Genomic DNA, 7,753 nt, shown 5'->3' with positions numbered 1-7,753 from the left:
CACTCTTCTTTAATAGACAGAACCCAAGGAGCGTGAGGTAGTTGCAAGTGACCATCAGTGCTTGGCCAAAGCATCTCCATCTTGCCTACCTCCTTCAAATCCATTCGTGTCCCTATAGTGTCTCTCTTTTCTATGATGTGGTCCCATAATAAGCTGCCCACATTCTTGAAAATATGCATGGGATCCAACAAGTGATTGATCTGTAAGTGGATCCAATACAGCAACTTGTAGAAAATTGAAAGCCACCACATTCCGTTTGGATGTGACTCCATGTGGACCATTTTCAACTCGTACTAGCTTTGGGCATTCATTCATGTTGGAGATCATCCAAGAAAACCTTCCCTTAGTTCATGACCCTCCAGCAAGAAAGTGGCATGTCCTTGATATACCATCTTCTTCATGGTTCATGACTTATGGAAGTCTAACTATGTCCCATACAATGGACATGCATGATAACCTGAGGTAACCAGACTTGTCCCAACACCCCTATTTATTCAACACAAACTTGAATGATGTTGTGACACTGCACGCCCACCATTGCAAAGTCACTTGGAGCATACTATGAAGCCACTATGAAGTGTCCTAATTTTGTCACTTTTCTTTTGTGCTTAAAAGATGTTGGTGTTATACATAAGTGCCTCTAATAATGACATCTTCCAACTACATTCTTTGAAAACCATGAGCACATCATCATCGTGACCATGTTCAGCATATGCTGTGGTTAATGCATTCTACAAACTTTCATATGATGTGGTTAATGCATTCTACAAACTTTTAATTTTCATATCAAACACTTGCCATACTTCCACAAGCAATCCGCATCCACCATACATATCCACAAGTGTGTTGGCCACAAAAAGCCTTCTTTCCAAACCCTGTTTGATTGTTTCAGCATGTAAAAGATGGCATGACTCTAAATCTTTTGTAATAAGTTCGCATGTATGATCATCAAGACGCCATCGATGAGTGGCAGTAGTCTGAAATAAATACTGATTGCGCAAAGAAGATTAAAATTTTATAGCCTTTTAGACTAAATGATTTCGTTTCTAAGCCTTCAATGTTTTTTTAGACTATAATGATCGAGGCTTTTAGCCTTAAGGAAAAGGTAAGGCATTAAAATCCTTAGGCTTTTTATGAAAAAGCAAAAAGCACAACGTGAGAAGAAGTGGAGGAAAAACTATAAAAGGAGGACTAGGAGAGCTTGGATGGGCCATAAAATCAAGTGAGAAAGGCTAGAGGTTGAGCTTGTATCCCTCGCCTCCTTGAAGATCTTGCTTCGAATTTAGGAGAGAAGGTTTGAGGTCAAGCTTTAAGCCCCTTGCCTACATTGAAGTTTCCGTAGGAAGTTTTTTATGAAGATTGGTTTGAGTTGAGCTTTAAGCTTCTTGCCTACTTTGACGATTGTGATCAAGATCCGCGAAGTGGCTTTCAAGTCAAGCTATGAGCTCCTTGCCCTCTTCAAAATTCTCATAATCAATTCTACGAGAGTGGCTTGAGTTTGAGCTTGATGCTCCTCGCCTTCCTTGAAATTCTTCCCATAAAATCTAACATCTCACCTTCTTCTCTTCTCTCTCAGATTGAGAATTCATCCTTGTCTTTCCCATAACTCTTTTGATCTAATCTGAAAGTCTTATGAACCTGTAACTTGCCTATATTTTTAATCAAGAATTCGTTTTCTTATTCAAAAATTCTTCAAGATAAGTTTTATTTCATTGAATTCTCCTATCACAAAGGGTCCCTATGGTGAGCGACTTTCACGAACCCCCGTGCTGCAAATTCCATGCGACAATGAGCTATGCTAGATATCACCAAGGAGATCGAAAGCCTACTTACATGAGCACTCCCGAATCCCAAAAAAAGTCATGCATGGTCCACTAGTGACCATCGTGCTTGCTCATATATTCCATGGTAAATCCCTCCTCCCACAAAATCTTGAGCTCATCAACTAATGGATAGAGATAGACATCCATATTCTTGACTTTGTAGTGCATAGGAATAGTAAGTTATGGATCAGGTATCCTTACTTCATAGAGACAAACATGGCGAGATTTTGTAGTTAACAAACACCACTACAAGCCCACATTGTAAGAAGTTGAGCGGAGACCAAATGGGTTGATGCCATCCATAACAAGACTGAGCCGAAGATTCCTTCACTCTCCTGCAAAGCCTAGAAAGGTAGAGATAATGATCTCAGATTGAAACTTGCCGAGCATCATATGTGTTCTCTAAACAAGTGATGCTTTCATCTGTTTGCCAGCTTGCATTGACAGCAAGGACACAGGACACACTGATTAAGATATGCCTCGCGATCTTGGACATCACGACCATCATCATTTTCCATTTTTTCTACATTATGACAAATAATAGGTTTTTGTTCTCTTTCTCTTTTTCTTTTTTTATTTGCCTCTCTTCATCCTTATTTGTTTCTCTCTTCCCCTCTCTTTCTATAAATGTTTCTTTATCCCCCCCATCTTCCCTCCCCACTCTCACTTCTTCTCTCTTCTTTTCTCTATGTCTTTCTCTCATTTCCTCTCCACTTGCACTCGTTTAGTAAAAGTCACATGTACTTTGTGTCTCACTAATTTGAGCTTGCTTGCCCCTTTGAGCATGCTCACCCCTTTGCGCTTCCTTGTCCCTTATTTGATCACCTTCAAAACCACTTCTTTCTTAGAAAAGTAAAGCTTAAGGAAAGAGAGGAGATGGTTGTGGAAGCCACTTTACCTTAACTCAGACTGCCACCACTTGCACCCTTTCCCTTTGATTTTTTCCATTCCTCAAACTTAGCTTTCTCACTTGGCAATACATGGGGTGAGGGCATGTCAATCCACCAAGGGCATGTCTCAATCTCAAATGGTGAGAGACCAATCATATTCTCCCCACACATAGTGGACTCTTTGTTAGTGATATCCACCCATGTTTTACAAGCCTTGGGCAAATCAACAAGTAGCTTGAGGTCTCTCAAGTGCAAAAAATACCTGGAATATTCAAAGATAATTTATATGGGTCCCCACAAACTACACACTACAATGTCAAAAAAAGGCATTAAAACAGAAAACCAACTGATAGAGCAAGCGACAAGCGACTGCATTAAGATGGGACTGAATAGGTTGATCCTCTTTTTTTTGGACTTTTCTTTAGCACTAATTTTCTTAATGTTTCCAAAAATATGTTTTCTTCCCTCGTATCGTATGTATGCTAAGTAAACATGAAGAGATGGCTCATCGGGAAAATTAATTGGATGCTTTGTGGTAGCTGCTATTCTTATCTCTTGCTCCAAAGAATGAAGTGCATTATTTTCTATCATGTCTAGCAACAATTCCCTAGACAACCACCTACAATGATAGAAATAATGAAAGGCACAAAAATATGCAAAGCAAAGACAATTTTTTTCTATGAAGCATAGAGATAAAGTAAGAAAAGTGAAAAACTCTTACGCTCTGAACTCTGTATTTGTTGATGGCATACCATGGGTATTGCGAACAAATATTGACTCTCAAGAAATCTCAACCAAGTTATCTTTTTCTCTGCATTGATGGAAGAGATTGCTATCAAATTCAACTTTTCAATACCCACAATGGTGTCCGCTCCATCAAATTGAAGAGAAAACAAAGTTTCTCTCCATTCCTTGCCAAGGTATGGATTGATAATATTCAAAACCTAATAAATATACCAAAACCATTTCATATTAGTAGGAGACAAACACAACAATAATAATTCTAAACAAATCAAACATTGCAATACTTTTTGCATATGATCACTGTACTTTCGTCGCAACTCAGTGGAGAACTCCTTTTCTTTTAAAGCCCTCTCCTCCGCACTTAGACCTTTTGTCACTTCAGCTACTTTGGTCCTTACTTCCTTTTGAAACTCAACCTACAAAATTTTGGGGAAATCATTGCATACCATACTTTTTAATCCTCTCATAACAAGAAAGAGCCCAAATATATATCTACTTGGTAAACAAGCTGGGCCAAATCCTCTCTAGCCAACGGATACCATGGGGGTGAAGTCTTTGATTCAAGCTTCTTTTTGTCTTCCAAGGTTTTAGCCACATTAGCAGGTTGCTCTTGCAAATAGGATTTTAATGTCACACTCACAAATATTTGCAACATTGACTAATGTATCCTTCAGATTTGTGACTATGACTGCATGCTCATTCAAGCTTCCAAAAAAAACAAAAATTTAATACAGATGCATTTAATGAGAAGGATCACATGTGCATTGTGTTTTGAGAGGAACTTATTCATTCATGCGAAGAAGGCCAGCAAGCAGGGAGACTTCACTGAGTCTAGTTGGATCAACAACAGTGCTAAAGACCCTCAAATTCCATTCTTTATCATCTTTATATTTCTCTATAATGAGCTCTATCCAATCCACTATGCGATGGTTCCCCTCCCACAAATAGAACATTTATTGGAAAGAAAAGACAACCCCTTCTTGGTTCTCAACTCATTCTAAAACTCTTTATCTATAGCCTGCCAGTGGGCATCCCATGAAGCCCTCATCTCACTTGTCACTGGGATTCCAAAGGGGAGACAACAAAGACAATGAAAATACCCTTCTCTGGACAGTAAGTTTCACCCTCTAAGGCTATTTTGAGTAGCGAAGTGTCACTTCTCAAACCTCAAACCCTAGGGTATGGAAACATCCTACAAAGGGGAATGGGTGGGCACCTTGAAACATCTAAAACCGTGCATTTAGCCAATACATCTCCACCTTTCATAATTTCCACCACCCCATTTTTCCCTTGCTCTTCTTTCTCACTACACATGGATTGCATAGTGCTGCTAACGGGTTCAGACAATACTTGTTCTTTTTGTCTTCTTTTAGAGACCTAGGAACATTTGAAACATAGAACTTAGAAACTCGCAAACTCAATCTAAGCAACATAAAATATTCCCTGGAAAAAGCATACAAACAAGAACCTAGATAGGAGAGAAATCATCGCCGCCACTCTCATCTACTATAGAACTAGATGCACACACTCCTTTGTCCTTGCTCGTTGGCTGAATTATAAATCATTAGTTCACATAGAAATATTAAAAAATCATTAGTTCACATCATTGGCTGAATTAAGAAATCTTACTATAAGAGACCCGAACTCCCTATGTTTTTTTTCTTGTTGTCTCTTTCGTGGAGGCACGATTACTCTTTAACATTTCACATAAGATTATATTGGTGTCAAAGAATTAAGATCATGCCCCTCTACACTCACACCACTCTTCTCTCTCTCTCTCTCTCTCTCTCTCTCTCTCTCTCTCTCTCTCTCTCTCAGTTAACTGTCAGACGAACAAGGTGGAAAATATGGAAAATCTAAAGCAGAAGACAAAGGCCAAGGCAAAAGTGAAACGAAAGACGAAGGCGTGCCAAGAAAAATATGGAAGCACAAGAAGTGTAGAAAATTCCTAAATAAAGAAAAAAGGTGCACAAGAAAAAGTGCAAGCCAATACTTTTGTAAAAGAGCGCAAGCACATCATGGTTTAATTTAAAGAGTGTTGGGCTCTCACCCATGCAATTTGTAAAGGTAGATGGGCGGTAGGAAGGAAGATAGGAAGATAGAAGGACAATGGGAAAAAGGGCCTAGGCCACGGCTAGCCATGTAAAAAAGGGGATAAGGGGATGACCGCCCAAAAGGGATTTAGGGTTTTGTATATAAAGTTGAAAAGTGAATGAGAAGCTCATTCTTGTGTGTGGCCAAAAGTGGGTCTCTTCTTCTTCTTCTTCTTCTTCTTCTTCTTCTTGCTTTCTTGAGCTCGTGCTTGAGAGAGGGAGTGTGAGAGTGTGAGGGAGTGAGTGTGTGAGGATGAGGGATCGGGAAGGAGAAGCTCTCCATCTTCTCTTCTCTTCTCTTCTCTTCTCTTCTCTTGCTTGTGACAATGGAGCTTGGAGCGTGGAGCTTGAGGATGGACTTGCTTGAAGCTTGCACTTGGATCGTGGAGCTACCCGAGTACATGGGAGAGGAGGTAACTCGATCGATATGGAGGTAAGCTCACTACACCCATAGATATGGATAGCACGTCGCCTATGTGAGAGGTAGCCATTAGTGCTCGGCTTGGAACGCTTGAAGAAAAAAGCGGTCCATGTGTCTTGGCGGTTGAGCAAAAGCTCCCACATTTTGGTTCCGTTGTTGGGATCAACGGATTCAAGCCTTGAGCACTTGCATGCTTCAAATCGAGCATTGAAGTAGGGTTTTCCCCGAACCGGTGCTTGAGGTAGATAGGTAGAAAGCGAGGGAGTTTGAAGAGTTATTCGATCTCCTTAGCAAGTAGGTTTTTGGTTTTTTGGATTTGGAAAAGCATGGTAGAGTAGTGTAGGCGTTTTATTTGTGATTTGGATGAATTAGGATAGGAAAAAAACAAAGGAATAAGAGAAAAACAAGCATTAGGGTTTCTACTATCATAACAGGGCAAGTGGCTTTGATTTGCTTGCTGATTTACATTTTTGACTTTATTTGTTATTCCAGGTATATACAACTCTTCCCCTCTATCCATAGATTTGATCTGGAGGTGTGTGTGACAAGCCGTGACCTAAATCATGTGATTCGAGCGATTTATTGCTACATCGACCAAAATTGCACCGTGTTTGGCCTGCGTCCAAGTGACAGTGATTCACGGCCAAGTCCTAGAATCGGCCCTTAGTCGGCTGAATCAACCATTCGGCCCATTTTACTCGGATGCCCTTTGTTCGGCCCGTCCGAATCAACCATTCGGACCAACTTGATATTCAGCCCTCGGCCCTGCCGACTCGGCCCAACCCCCCTCGGATGAGTTGACATTTGGCCTGGCTGAATTCACCAGTCGGCACTCGGCTCACCTAACTTGGCCCTGAGCCCACTCGGCCACTCGTTAGACAACCACACTCGAAGTGGCCGAATTTGACATCTGAACCAGTTACATTCGGCCCTCTCCCATTTGGCCCTCGGCCCTCGGACGGGTTGAATCGGGCATTCGACCCCTACAATATGGACCTATTGGGCCGAATTTGGATTTTTTCAAATTTTACCCTGTAGACCCTAAAACTAACCGAGAGACCATATAGAGCTGAAACCATATCATAGATTGATCACTAGGCTGATATCTAGAGCAAGTAGTTCAAAATTTGGCTACGAACGGTCCTTCAAATCGCGCATGGCATTTACCATAATGGCCCTATGGGCCAGGGGGACTGCCCCCCCTCCCCCCAGGACCCCCACAGCTCCGCACCTCCACCAAGTAGGTTGGAGAGAAAACACATGCCATGACAGGCCCTCCAAATTAGATCCCAGTGTAGTAATGGCTCTAAACAAGCATGGATTCTCGCTAGCAAAGGAGCGACCAAAAGCCCATACCCGAACAAAGACAAACAGAGACCCTAGAACCTCAATAGGCCAATCTAGCCAACAAGGGCAAAAAGGCCACACCGCAAAAACACGTATGTGTTGCATTCGGACTGCATCTAGTCAAAGCGAAAATTAACAACATCAAGCTACAACTGCGAGGATTACTAGATATGACAGTCCTGACGATAGATGCACCTTGAATAGCACTGGAGAATCCACATCTGGTCGTGCAATTGGGGACTCAAGGGCATTTGTTAGAAGGCTTAAATTTATAAGCCAAGACTCGGAAGATGAAGACAAGACTCGGAAGATGAAGACATAGTACCGCCTACTTATCTTAGGGTCAAAATCATCGCAAAAAGAGAGCATACTATCAATGCTCTCATCGATGAAGGAGCAGATTTTAATATCTTAACCTATGAAGCATGGACCCTA

At 41.3% G+C, this 7,753-nt stretch overlaps 1 pseudogene; it reads right to left on the bottom strand.

The window, feature by feature from the left end:
* Positions 1–3,087: 3,087 nt before the first annotated feature.
* LOC148018141 (uncharacterized) lies at positions 3,088–3,750 on the bottom strand (annotated as a pseudogene).
* Between the last annotated feature and the right edge of the window lie 4,003 nt (positions 3,751–7,753).

Source organism: Lygodium microphyllum, chromosome 21 (assembly GCF_053477565.2).
Source record: "Lygodium microphyllum isolate KBCC chromosome 21, Lygodium_microphyllum_v1.1.10, whole genome shotgun sequence".
Classification (NCBI taxonomy): Eukaryota; Viridiplantae; Streptophyta; class Polypodiopsida; order Schizaeales; family Lygodiaceae; genus Lygodium; species Lygodium microphyllum.
The sequence above is the reverse complement of the archived record's forward strand: the minus strand, read 5'-3'. Positions and strand labels throughout refer to the sequence as shown.